Here is a 15017-nt window from a genome sequence, read left to right on the forward strand (position 1 = left end):
GAGAAGGCACATCTGCTTAACCACGCTCACGAATTCTACACGAGGATTGCGCTCGAAAAAATGAAGGATGCAAAGACCACCATCAAGTATTACAGCTAACATTTCAGGGTGGAAATGGGGAGAAGGCCCCTCTGCTTAACCACGCTCACGAATTCTACACGAGGATTGCGCTCGAAAAAATGAAGGATGCAAAGACCACCATCAAGTATTACAGCTAACATTTCAGGGTGGAAATGAGGAGAAGGCGCATCTGCTAAGCCACCACCACGCTCACGAATTTTTTGGCTCATAATGCGTTACTGAATTTGAGCTTCCACTCGGGCACCTGCTTTATTTATATCTGTAAGTGCTTCCTGTTGAGGTTTAATTTTTGTGACAGGAGCATCGTGCCAGAATGAATCCTGCCCTGCATATTTACCCACGAAGATGCCACCGCCGTTTTGTGCAATACCTCTACTCAACTGGAGTACTTTCTACTGGCTAATCAGTAAGTGCTACCTCGTTGGGTAAATGTATAGTGCTTTTCCTACACTACAACTGCGTAAAGGGCCAGAAGAGTTGTCTACAGTGACCATGTGTGTCTTTACCGGCGCCGACGGGCCCCGGGTTCCTGGAGTCAGCTGTCCATCATAGTGGGGGAAAGGGCGGGAAGACGATGCCCACCGCTGGTGTGTGGGGCGGGGCCAAACGGGCGTGGCTTCCATGCAGTTCACATGCCTCTTGTTTATAAAGGGCCAGAGACCGATCGGAGCAGCAGATGAGGAGACAGAACCTCCTGGAGTCAGGAACCACACGGGGATTGCGCTCGAGCAAGTCATGGATGCACAGCTCTATCCAGGATCACAGCTAAGTGTTGACGGTAGATATGGGGAGAACAGCACACCTGCCCAGCCTCGACCTAGCTCCCGAATGTATTGTGCTGATGAATGTGTTACTGAATTTGAGCTTCAACTCGGGCACCTGCTTTATTTATATCTGTAAGTGCTTCCTGTTGAGGTTTAATTTTTGTGACAGGAGCATCGTGCCAGAATGAATCCTGCCCTGCATATTTACCCACGAAGATGCCACCGCCGTTTTGTGCAATACCTCTACTCAACTGGAGTACTTTCTACTGGCTAATCAGTAAGTGCTACCTCGTTGGGTAAATGTATAGTGCTTTTCCTACACTACAACTGCGTAAAGGGCCAGAAGAGTTGTCTACAGTGACCATGTGTGTCTTTACCGGCGCCGACGGGCCCCGGGGTTCCTCGAGTCAGCTGTCCATCATAGTGGGGGAAAGGGCGGGAAGACGATGCCCACCGCTGGTGTGTGGGGCGGGGCCAAACGGGCGTGGCTTCCACGCAGTTCACATGCCTCTTGTTTATAAAGGGCCAGAGACCGATCGGAGCAGCAGATGAGGAGACAGAACCTCCTGGTGTCAGGAACCACACGGGGATTGCGCTCGAGCAAGTCATAAGTCATGGATGCACAGCTCTATCCAGGATCACAGCTAATTGTTGACGGTAGATATGGGGAGAACAGCACACCTGCCCAGCCTCGACCTAGCTCCCGAATGTATTGTGCTGATGAATGCGTTACTGAATTTGAGCTTCAACTCGGGCACCTGCTTTATTTATATCTGTAAGTGCTTCCTGTTGAGGTTTAATTTTTGTGACAGGAGCATCGTGCCAGAATGAATCCTGCCCTGCATATTTACCCACGAAGATGCCACCGCCGTTTTGTGCAATACCTCTACTCAACTGGAGTACTTTCTACTGGCTAATCAGTAAGTGCTACCTCGTTGGGTAAATGTATAGTGCTTTTCCTACACTACAACTGCGTAAAGGGCCAGAAGAGTTGTCTACAGTGACCATGTGTGTCTTTACCGGCGCCGACGGGCCCCGGGGTTCCTCGAGTCAGCTGTCCATCAGAGTGGGGGAAAGGGCGGGAAGACGATGCCCACCGCTGGTGTGTGGGGCGGGGCCAAACGGGCGTGGCTTCCATGCAGTTCACATGCCTCTTGTTTATAAAGGGCCAGAGACCGATCGGAGCAGCAGATGAGGAGACAGAACCTCCTGGAGTCAGGAACCACACGGGGATTGCGCTCGAGCAAGTCATGGATGCACAGCTCTATCCAGGATCACAGCTAATTGTTGACGGTAGATATGGGGAGAACAGCACACCTGCCCAGCCTCGACCTAGCTCCCGAATGTATTGTGCTGATGAATGTGTTACTGAATTTGAGCTTCAACTCGGGCACCTGCTTTATTTATATCTGTAAGTGCTTCCTGTTGAGGTTTAATTTTTGTGACAGGAGCATCGTGCCAGAATGAATCCTGCCCTGCATATTTACCCACGAAGATGCCACCGCCGTTTTGTGCAATACCTCTACTCAACTGGAGTACTTTCTACTGGCTAATCAGTAAGTGCTACCTCGTTGGGTAAATGTATAGTGCTTTTCCTACACTACAACTGCGTAAAGGGCCAGAAGAGTTGTCTACAGTGACCATGTGTGTCTTTACCGGCGCCGACGGGCCCCGGGGTTCCTCGAGTCAGCTGTCCATCATAGTGGGGGAAAGGGCGGGAAGACGATGCCCACCGCTGGTGTGTGGGGCGGGGCCAAACGGGCGTGGCTTCCAATGCGTTCACATGCCTCTTGTTTATAAAGGGCCAGAGACCGATCGGAGCAGCAGATGAGGAGACAGAACCTCCTGGTGTCAGGAACCACACGGGGATTGCGCTCGAGCAAGTCATAAGTCATGGATGCACAGCTCTATCCAGGATCACAGCTAATTGTTGACGGTAGATATGGGGAGAACAGCACACCTGCCCAGCCTCGACCTAGCTCCCGAATGTATTGTGCTGATGAATGCGTTACTGAATTTGAGCTTCAACTCGGGCACCTGCTTTATTTATATCTGTAAGTGCTTCCTGTTGAGGTTTTATTTTTGTGACAGGAGCATCGTGCCAGAATGAATCCTGCCCTGCATATTTACCCACGAAGATGCCACCGCCGTTTTGTGCAATACCTCTACTCAACTGGAGTACTTTCTACTGGCTAATCAGTAAGTGCTACCTCGTTGGGTAAATGTATAGTGCTTTTCCTACACTACAACTGCGTAAAGGGCCAGAAGAGTTGTCTACAGTGACCATGTGTGTCTTTAACGGCGCCGACGGGCCCCGGGGTTCCTCGAGTCAGCTGTCCATCATAGTGGGGGAAAGGGCGGGAAGACGATGCCCACCGCTGGTGTGTGGGGCGGGGCCAAACGGGCGTGGCTTCCACGCAGTTCACATGCCTCTTGTTTATAAAGGGCCAGAGACCGATCGGAGCAGCAGATGAGGAGACAGAACCTCCTGGTGTCAGGAACCACACGGGGATTGCGCTCGAGCAAGTCATGGATGCACAGCTCTATCCAGGATCACAGCTAATTGTTGACGGTAGATATGGGGAGAACAGCACACCTGCCCAGCCTCGACCTAGCTCCCGAATGTATTGTGCTGATGAATGCGTTACTGAATTTGAGCTTCAACTCGGGCACCTGCTTTATTTATATCTGTAAGTGCTTCCTGTTGAGGTTTAATTTTTGTGACAGGAGCATCGTGCCAGAATGAATCCTGCCCTGCTTATTTACCCACGAAGATGCCACCGCCGTTTTGTGCAATACCTCTACTCAACTGGAGTACTTTCTGCTGGCTAATCAGTAAGTGCTACCTCTTTGGGTAAATGTATAGTGCTTTTCCTACACTACAACTGCGTAAAGGGCCAGAAGAGTTGTCTACAGTGACCATGTGTGTCTTTACCGGCGCCGACGGGCCCCGGGGTTCCTCGAGTCAGCTGTCCATCATAGTGGGGGAAAGGGCGGGAAGACGATGCCCACCGCTGGTGTGTGGGGCGGGGCCAAACGGGCGTGGCTTCCACGCAGTTCACATGCCTCTTGTTTATAAAGGGCCAGAGACCGATCGGAGCAGCAGATGAGGAGACAGAACCTCCTGGTGTCAGGAACCACACGGGGATTGCGCTCGAGCAAGTCATAAGTCATGGATGCACAGCTCTATCCAGGATCACAGCTAATTGTTGACGGTAGATATGGGGAGAACAGCACACCTGCCCAGCCTCGACCTAGCTCCCGAATGTATTGTGCTGATGAATGCGTTACTGAATTTGAGCTTCAACTCGGGCACCTGCTTTATTTATATCTGTAAGTGCTTCCTGTTGAGGTTTAATTTTTGTGACAGGAGCATCGTGCCAGAATGAATCCTGCCCTGCTTATTTACCCACGAAGATGCCACCGCCGTTTTGTGCAATACCTCTACTCAACTGGAGTACTTTCTACTGGCTAATCAGTAAGTGCTACCTCTTTGGGTAAATGTATAGTGCTTTTCCTACACTACAACTGCGTAAAGGGCCAGAAGAGTTGTCTACAGTGACCATGTGTGTCTTTACCGGCGCCGACGGGCCCCGGGGTTCCTCGAGTCAGCTGTCCATCATAGTGGGGGAAAGGGCGGGAAGACGATGCCCACCGCTGGTGTGTGGGGCGGGGCCAAACGGGCGGGGCTTCCATGCAGTTCACATGCCTCTTGTTTATAAAGGGTCAGAGCAGTGTCTCTGAGGCAGACAAGGAGAAGGAACCGCCTTGGCACAGGAACTACTCGAGGATTGCGCTCGAGAAAATGAAGGATGCAAAGACCACCATCAAGGATTGCAGCTATCATTTCAGGGTGGAAATCGGGAGAAGGCACATCTGCTTAACCACGCTCACGTTTCAGGGTGGAAATGGGGAGAAGGCCCCTCTGCTTAACCACGCTCACGAATTCTACACGAGGATTGCGCTCGAAAAAATGAAGGATGCAAAGACCACCATCAAGTATTACAGCTAACATTTCAGGGTGGAAATGAGGAGGAGGCGCATCTGCTAAGCCACCACCACGCTCACGAATTTTTTGGCTCATAATGCGTTACTGAATTTGAGCTTCCACTCGGGCACCTGCTTTATTTATACCTGTAAGTGCTTCCTGTTGAGGTTTAATTTTTGTGACAGGAGCATCGTGCCAGAATGAATCCTGCCCTGCATATTCACCCAAGAAGATGCCACCGTTTTGTGCAATACCTCTACTCAACTGGAGTACTTTCTACTGGCTAATCAGTAAGTGCTACCTCGTTGGGTAAATGTATAGTTCTTTTCCAACACTAAAGCTGTGTATAGGGCCAGAAGAGTCGTCTACAGTGACCATGTATGTCTGTAACGTTGCCACGGCGCCGACGGCCCCGGGGTCCCTCGAGTCAGCTGTCCATCATAGTGGGGGAAAGGGCGGGAAGACGTTGCCCACCGCTGGTGTGTGGGGCGGGGCCAAACGGGCGGGGCTTCCATGCAGTTCACATGCCTCTTGTTTATAAAGGGTCAGAGCAGTGTCTCTGAGGCAGACAAGGAGAAGGAACCGCCTTGGCACAGGAACTACTCGAGGATTGCGCTCGAGAAAATGAAGGATGCAAAGACCACCATCAAGGATTGCAGCTATCATTTCAGGGTGGAAATCGGGAGAAGGCACATCTGCTTAACCACGCTCACGAATTCTACACGAGGATTGCGCTCGAAAAAATGAAGGATGCAAAGACCACCATCAAGTATTACAGCTAACATTTCAGGGTGGAAATGGGGAGAAGGCCCCTCTGCTTAACCACGCTCACGAATTCTACACGAGGATTGCGCTCGAAAAAATGAAGGATGCAAAGACCACCATCAAGTATTACAGCTAACATTTCAGGGTGGAAATGAGGAGAAGGCGCATCTGCTAAGCCACCACCACGCTCACGAATTTTTTGGCTCATAATGCGTTACTGAATTTGAGCTTCCACTCGGGCACCTGCTTTATTTATATCTGTAAGTGCTTCCTGTTGAGGTTTAATTTTTGTGACAGGAGCATCGTGCCAGAATGAATCCTGGCCTGCATATTTACCCACGAAGATGCCACCGCCGTTTTGTGCAATACCTCTACTCAACTGGAGTACTTTCTACTGGCTAATCAGTAAGTGCTACCTCGTTGGGTAAATGTATAGTGCTTTTCCTACACTACAACTGCGTAAAGGGCCAGAAGAGTTGTCTACAGTGACTATGTGTGTCTTTACCGGCGCCGACGGGCCCGGGGTTCCTCGAGTCAGCTGTCCATCATAGTGGGGGAAAGGGCGGGAAGACGATGCCCACCGCTGGTGTGTGGGGCGGGGCCAAACGGGCGTGGCTTCCACGCAGTTCACATGCCTCTTGTTTATAAAGGGCCAGAGACCGATCGGAGCAGCAGATGAGGAGACAGAACCTCCTGGTGTCAGGAACCACACGGGGATTGCGCTCGAGCAAGTCATGGATGCACAGCTCTATCCAGGATCACAGCTAATTGTTGACGGTAGATATGGGGAGAACAGCACACCTGCCCAGCCTCGACCTAGCTCCCGAATGTATTGTGCTGATGAATGCGTTACTGAATTTGAGCTTCAACTCGGGCACCTGCTTTATTTATATCTGTAAGTGCTTCCTGTTGAGGTTTAATTTTTGTGACAGGAGCATCGTGCCAGAATGAATCCTGCCCTGCATATTTACCCACGAAGATGCCACCGCCGTTTTGTGCAATACCTCTACTCAACTGGAGTACTTTCTACTGGCTAATCAGTAAGTGCTACCTCGTTGGGTAAATGTATAGTGCTTTTCCTACACTACAACTGCGTGAAGGGCCAGAAGAGATGTCTACAGTGACCATGTGTGTCTTTACCGGCGCCGACGGGCCCCGGGGTTCCTCGAGTCAGCTGTCCATCATAGTGGGGGAAAGGGCGGGAAGACGATGCCCACCGCTGGTGTGTGGGGCGGGGCCAAACGGGCGTGGCTTCCACGCAGTTCACATGCCTCTTCTTTATAAAGGGCCAGAGACCGATCGGAGCAGCAGATGAGGAGACAGAACCTCCTGGTGTCAGGAACCACACGGGGATTGCGCTCGAGCAAGTCATGGATGCACAGCTCTATCCAGGATCTCAGCTAATTGTTGACGGTAGATATGGGGAGAACAGCACACCTGCCCAGCCTCGACCTAGCTCCCGAATGTATTGTGCTGATGAATGCGTTACTGAATTTGAGCTTCAACTCGGGCACCTGCTTTATTTATATCTGTAAGTGCTTCCTGTTGAGGTTTTATTTTTGTGACAGGAGCATCGTGCCAGAATGAATCCTGCCCTGCATATTTACCCACGAAGATGCCACCGCCGTTTTGTGCAATACCTCTACTCAACTGGAGTACTTTCTACTGGCTAATCAGTAAGTGCTACCTCGTTGGGTAAATGTATAGTGCTTTTCCTACACTACAACTGCGTAAAGGGCCAGAAGAGTTGTCTACAGTGACCATGTGTGTCTTTACCGGCGCCGACGGGCCCCGGGGTTCCTCGAGTCAGCTGTCCATCATAGTGGGGGAAAGGGCGGGAAGACGATGCCCACCGCTGGTGTGTGGGGCGGGGCCAAACGGGCGTGGCTTCCACGCAGTTCACATGCCTCTTGTTTATAAAGGGCCAGAGACCGATCGGAGCAGCAGATGAGGAGACAGAACCTCCTGGTGTCAGGAACCACACGGGGATTGCGCTCGAGCAAGTCATGGATGCACAGCTCTATCCAGGATCACAGCTAATTGTTGACGGTAGATATGGGGAGAACAGCACACCTGCCCAGCCTCGACCTAGCTCCCGAATGTATTGTGCTGATGAATGCGTTACTGAATTTGAGCTTCAACTCGGGCACCTGCTTTATTTATATCTGTAAGTGCTTCCTGTTGAGGTTTTATTTTTGTGACAGGAGCATCGTGCCAGAATGAATCCTGCCCTGCATATTTACCCACGAAGATGCCACCGCCGTTTTGTGCAATACCTCTACTCAACTGGAGTACTTTCTACTGGCTAATCAGTAAGTGCTACCTCGTTGGGTAAATGTATAGTGCTTTTCCTACACTACAACTGCGTAAAGGGCCAGAAGAGTTGTCTACAGTGACCATGTGTGTCTTTACCGGCGCCGACGGGCCCCGGGGTTCCTCGAGTCAGCTGTCCATCATAGTGGGGGAAAGGGCGGGAAGACGATGCCCACCGCTGGTGTGTGGGGCGGGGCCAAACGGGCGTGGCTTCCACGCAGTTCACATGCCTCTTGTTTATAAAGGGCCAGAGACCGATCGGAGCAGCAGATGAGGAGACAGAACCTCCTGGTGTCAGGAACCACACGGGGATTGCGCTCGAGCAAGTCATGGATGCACAGCTCTATCCAGGATCACAGCTAATTGATGACGGTAGATATGGGGAGAACAGCACACCTGCCCAGCCTCGACCTAGCTCCCGAATGTATTGTGCTGATGAATGTGTTACTGAATTTGAGCTTCAACTCGGGCACCTGCTTTATTTATATCTGTAAGTGCTTCCTGTTGAGGTTTAATTTTTGTGACAGGAGCATCGTGCCAGAATGAATCCTGCCCTGCATATTTACCCACGAAGATGCCACCGCCGTTTTGTGCAATACCTCTACTCAACTGGAGTACTTTCTACTGGCTAATCAGTAAGTGCTACCTCGTTGGGTAAATGTATAGTGCTTTTCCTACACTACAACTGCGTAAAGGGCCAGAAGAGTTGTCTACAGTGACCATGTGTGTCTTTACCGGCGCCGACGGGCCCCGGGTTCCTGGAGTCAGCTGTCCATCATAGTGGGGGAAAGGGCGGGAAGACGATGCCCACCGCTGGTGTGTGGGGCGGGGCCAAACGGGCGTGGCTTCCATGCAGTTCACATGCCTCTTGTTTATAAAGGGCCAGAGACCGATCGGAGCAGCAGATGAGGAGACAGAACCTCCTGGAGTCAGGAACCACACGGGGATTGCGCTCGAGCAAGTCATGGATGCACAGCTCTATCCAGGATCACAGCTAAGTGTTGACGGTAGATATGGGGAGAACAGCACACCTGCCCAGCCTCGACCTAGCTCCCGAATGTATTGTGCTGATGAATGTGTTACTGAATTTGAGCTTCAACTCGGGCACCTGCTTTATTTATATCTGTAAGTGCTTCCTGTTGAGGTTTAATTTTTGTGACAGGAGCATCGTGCCAGAATGAATCCTGCCCTGCATATTTACCCACGAAGATGCCACCGCCGTTTTGTGCAATACCTCTACTCAACTGGAGTACTTTCTACTGGCTAATCAGTAAGTGCTACCTCGTTGGGTAAATGTATAGTGCTTTTCCTACACTACAACTGCGTAAAGGGCCAGAAGAGTTGTCTACAGTGACCATGTGTGTCTTTACCGGCGCCGACGGGCCCCGGGGTTCCTCGAGTCAGCTGTCCATCATAGTGGGGGAAAGGGCGGGAAGACGATGCCCACCGCTGGTGTGTGGGGCGGGGCCAAACGGGCGTGGCTTCCACGCAGTTCACATGCCTCTTGTTTATAAAGGGCCAGAGACCGATCGGAGCAGCAGATGAGGAGACAGAACCTCCTGGTGTCAGGAACCACACGGGGATTGCGCTCGAGCAAGTCATAAGTCATGGATGCACAGCTCTATCCAGGATCACAGCTAATTGTTGACGGTAGATATGGGGAGAACAGCACACCTGCCCAGCCTCGACCTAGCTCCCGAATGTATTGTGCTGATGAATGCGTTACTGAATTTGAGCTTCAACTCGGGCACCTGCTTTATTTATATCTGTAAGTGCTTCCTGTTGAGGTTTAATTTTTGTGACAGGAGCATCGTGCCAGAATGAATCCTGCCCTGCATATTTACCCACGAAGATGCCACCGCCGTTTTGTGCAATACCTCTACTCAACTGGAGTACTTTCTACTGGCTAATCAGTAAGTGCTACCTCGTTGGGTAAATGTATAGTGCTTTTCCTACACTACAACTGCGTAAAGGGCCAGAAGAGTTGTCTACAGTGACCATGTGTGTCTTTACCGGCGCCAACGGGCCCCGGGGTTCCTCGAGTCAGCTGTCCATCATAGTGGGGGAAAGGGCGGGAAGACGATGCCCACCGCTGGTGTGTGGGGCGGGGCCAAACGGGCGTGGCTTCCATGCAGTTCACATGCCTCTTGTTTATAAAGGGCCAGAGACCGATCGGAGCAGCAGATGAGGAGACAGAACCTCCTGGAGTCAGGAACCACACGGGGATTGCGCTCGAGCAAGTCATGGATGCACAGCTCTATCCAGGATCACAGCTAAGTGTTGACGGTAGATATGGGGAGAACAGCACACCTGCCCAGCCTCGACCTAGCTCCCGAATGTATTGTGCTGATGAATGTGTTACTGAATTTGAGCTTCAACTCGGGCACCTGCTTTATTTATATCTGTAAGTGCTTCCTGTTGAGGTTTAATTTTTGTGACAGGAGCATCGTGCCAGAATGAATCCTGCCCTGCATATTTACCCACGAAGATGCCACCGCCGTTTTGTGCAATACCTCTACTCAACTGGAGTACTTTCTACTGGCTAATCAGTAAGTGCTACCTCGTTGGGTAAATGTATAGTGCTTTTCCTACACTACAACTGCGTAAAGGGCCAGAAGAGTTGTCTACAGTGACCATGTGTGTCTTTACCGGCGCCGACGGGCGCCGGGGTTCCTCGAGTCAGCTGTCCATCATAGTGGGGGAAAGGGCGGGAAGACGATGCCCACCGCTGGTGTGTGGGGCGGGGCCAAACGGGCGTGGCTTCCACGCAGTTCACATGCCTCTTGTTTATAAAGGGCCAGAGACCGATCGGAGCAGCAGATGAGGAGACAGAACCTCCTGGTGTCAGGAACCACACGGGGATTGCGCTCGAGCAAGTCATAAGTCATGGATGCACAGCTCTATCCAGGATCACAGCTAATTGTTGACGGTAGATATGGGGAGAACAGCACACCTGCCCAGCCTCGACCTAGCTCCCGAATGTATTGTGCTGATGAATGCGTTACTGAATTTGAGCTTCAACTCGGGCACCTGCTTTATTTATATCTGTAAGTGCTTCCTGTTGAGGTTTAATTTTTGTGACAGGAGCATCGTGCCAGAATGAATCCTGCCCTGCTTATTTACCCACGAAGATGCCACCGCCGTTTTGTGCAATACCTCTACTCAACTGGAGTACTTTCTACTGGCTAATCAGTAAGTGCTACCTCTTTGGGTAAATGTATAGTGCTTTTCCTACACTACAACTGCGTAAAGGGCCAGAAGAGTTGTCTACAGTGACCATGTGTGTCTTTACCGGCGCCGACGGGCCCCGGGGTTCCTCGAGTCAGCTGTCCATCATAGTGGGGGAAAGGGCGGGAAGACGATGCCCACCGCTGGTGTGTGGGGCGGGGCCAAACGGGCGGGGCTTCCATGCAGTTCACATGCCTCTTGTTTATAAAGGGCCAGAGACCGATCGGAGCAGCAGATGAGGAGACAGAACCTCCTGGTGTCAGGAACCACACGGGGATTGCGCTCGAGCAAGTCATAAGTCATGGATGCACAGCTCTATCCAGGATCACAGCTAATTGTTGACGGTAGATATGGGGAGAACAGCACACCTGCCCAGCCTCGACCTAGCTCCCGAATGTATTGTGCTGATGAATGCGTTACTGAATTTGAGCTTCAACTCGGGCACCTGCTTTATTTATATCTGTAAGTGCTTCCTGTTGAGGTTTTATTTTTGTGACAGGAGCATCGTGCCAGAATGAATCCTGCCCTGCATATTTACCCACGAAGATGCCACCGCCGTTTTGTGCAATACCTCTACTCAACTGGAGTACTTTCTACTGGCTAATCAGTAAGTGCTACCTCGTTGGGTAAATGTATAGTGCTTTTCCTACACTACAACTGCGTAAAGGGCCAGAAGAGTTGTCTACAGTGACCATGTGTGTCTTTACCGGCGCCGACGGGCCCCGGGGTTCCTCGAGTCAGCTGTCCATCATAGTGGGGGAAAGGGCGGGAAGACGATGCCCACCGCTGGTGTGTGGGGCGGGGCCAAACGGGCGTGGCTTCCACGCAGTTCACATGCCTCTTGTTTATAAAGGGCCAGAGACCGATCGGAGCAGCAGATGAGGAGACAGAACCTCCTGGTGTCAGGAACCACACGGGGATTGCGCTCGAGCAAGTCATGGATGCACAGCTCTATCCAGGATCACAGCTAATTGTTGACGGTAGATATGGGGAGAACAGCACACCTGCCCAGCCTCGACCTAGCTCCCGAATGTATTGTGCTGATGAATGTGTTACTGAATTTGAGCTTCAACTCGGGCACCTGCTTTATTTATATCTGTAAGTGCTTCCTGTTGAGGTTTAATTTTTGTGACAGGAGCATCGTGCCAGAATGAATCCTGCCCTGCATATTTACCCACGAAGATGCCACCGCCGTTTTGTGCAATACCTCTACTCAACTGGAGTACTTTCTACTGGCTAATCAGTAAGTGCTACCTCGTTGGGTAAATGTATAGTGCTTTTCCTACACTACAACTGCGTAAAGGGCCAGAAGAGTTGTCTACAGTGACCATGTGTGTCTTTACCGGCGCCGACGGGCCCCGGGTTCCTGGAGTCAGCTGTCCATCATAGTGGGGGAAAGGGCGGGAAGACGATGCCCACCGCTGGTGTGTGGGGCGGGGCCAAACGGGCGTGGCTTCCATGCAGTTCACATGCCTCTTGTTTATAAAGGGCCAGAGACCGATCGGAGCAGCAGATGAGGAGACAGAACCTCCTGGAGTCAGGAACCACACGGGGATTGCGCTCGAGCAAGTCATGGATGCACAGCTCTATCCAGGATCACAGCTAAGTGTTGACGGTAGATATGGGGAGAACAGCACACCTGCCCAGCCTCGACCTAGCTCCCGAATGTATTGTGCTGATGAATGTGTTACTGAATTTGAGCTTCAACTCGGGCACCTGCTTTATTTATATCTGTAAGTGCTTCCTGTTGAGGTTTAATTTTTGTGACAGGAGCATCGTGCCAGAATGAATCCTGCCCTGCATATTTACCCACGAAGATGCCACCGCCGTTTTGTGCAATACCTCTACTCAACTGGAGTACTTTCTACTGGCTAATCAGTAAGTGCTACCTCGTTGGGTAAATGTATAGTGCTTTTCCTACACTACAACTGCGTAAAGGGCCAGAAGAGTTGTCTACAGTGACCATGTGTGTCTTTACCGGCGCCGACGGGCCCCGGGTTCCTGGAGTCAGCTGTCCATCATAGTGGGGGAAAGGGCGGGAAGACGATGCCCACCGCTGGTGTGTGGGGCGGGGCCAAACGGGCGTGGCTTCCATGCAGTTCACATGCCTCTTGTTTATAAAGGGCCAGAGACCGATCGGAGCAGCAGATGAGGAGACAGAACCTCCTGGAGTCAGGAACCACACGGGGATTGCGCTCGAGCAAGTCATGGATGCACAGCTCTATCCAGGATCACAGCTAAGTGTTGACGGTAGATATGGGGAGAACAGCACACCTGCCCAGCCTCGACCTAGCTCCCGAATGTATTGTGCTGATGAATGTGTTACTGAATTTGAGCTTCAACTCGGGCACCTGCTTTATTTATATCTGTAAGTGCTTCCTGTTGAGGTTTAATTTTTGTGACAGGAGCATCGTGCCAGAATGAATCCTGCCCTGCATATTTACCCACGAAGATGCCACCGCCGTTTTGTGCAATACCTCTACTCAACTGGAGTACTTTCTACTGGCTAATCAGTAAGTGCTACCTCGTTGGGTAAATGTATAGTGCTTTTCCTACACTACAACTGCGTAAAGGGCCAGAAGAGTTGTCTACAGTGACCATGTGTGTCTTTACCGGCGCCGACGGGCCCCGGGGTTCCTCGAGTCAGCTGTCCATCATAGTGGGGGAAAGGGCGGGAAGACGATGCCCACCGCTGGTGTGTGGGGCGGGGCCAAACGGGCGTGGCTTCCACGCAGTTCACATGCCTCTTGTTTATAAAGGGCCAGAGACCGATCGGAGCAGCAGATGAGGAGACAGAACCTCCTGGTGTCAGGAACCACACGGGGATTGCGCTCGAGCAAGTCATAAGTCATGGATGCACAGCTCTATCCAGGATCACAGCTAATTGTTGACGGTAGATATGGGGAGAACAGCACACCTGCCCAGCCTCGACCTAGCTCCCGAATGTATTGTGCTGATGAATGCGTTACTGAATTTGAGCTTCAACTCGGGCACCTGCTTTATTTATATCTGTAAGTGCTTCCTGTTGAGGTTTAATTTTTGTGACAGGAGCATCGTGCCAGAATGAATCCTGCCCTGCATATTTACCCACGAAGATGCCACCGCCGTTTTGTGCAATACCTCTACTCAACTGGAGTACTTTCTACTGGCTAATCAGTAAGTGCTACCTCGTTGGGTAAATGTATAGTGCTTTTCCTACACTACAACTGCGTAAAGGGCCAGAAGAGTTGTCTACAGTGACCATGTGTGTCTTTACCGGCGCCAACGGGCCCCGGGGTTCCTCGAGTCAGCTGTCCATCATAGTGGGGGAAAGGGCGGGAAGACGATGCCCACCGCTGGTGTGTGGGGCGGGGCCAAACGGGCGTGGCTTCCATGCAGTTCACATGCCTCTTGTTTATAAAGGGCCAGAGACCGATCGGAGCAGCAGATGAGGAGACAGAACCTCCTGGAGTCAGGAACCACACGGGGATTGCGCTCGAGCAAGTCATGGATGCACAGCTCTATCCAGGATCACAGCTAAGTGTTGACGGTAGATATGGGGAGAACAGCACACCTGCCCAGCCTCGACCTAGCTCCCGAATGTATTGTGCTGATGAATGTGTTACTGAATTTGAGCTTCAACTCGGGCACCTGCTTTATTTATATCTGTAAGTGCTTCCTGTTGAGGTTTAATTTTTGTGACAGGAGCATCGTGCCAGAATGAATCCTGCCCTGCATATTTACCCACGAAGATGCCACCGCCGTTTTGTGCAATACCTCTACTCAACTGGAGTACTTTCTACTGGCTAATCAGTAAGTGCTACCTCGTTGGGTAAATGTATAGTGCTTTTCCTACACTACAACTGCGTAAAGGGCCAGAAGAGTTGTCTACAGTGACC

The sequence above is a fragment of the Triturus cristatus genome, chromosome 8, assembly GCF_964204655.1.
Source record: "Triturus cristatus chromosome 8, aTriCri1.1, whole genome shotgun sequence".
Taxonomy (NCBI): Eukaryota; Metazoa; Chordata; class Amphibia; order Caudata; family Salamandridae; genus Triturus; species Triturus cristatus.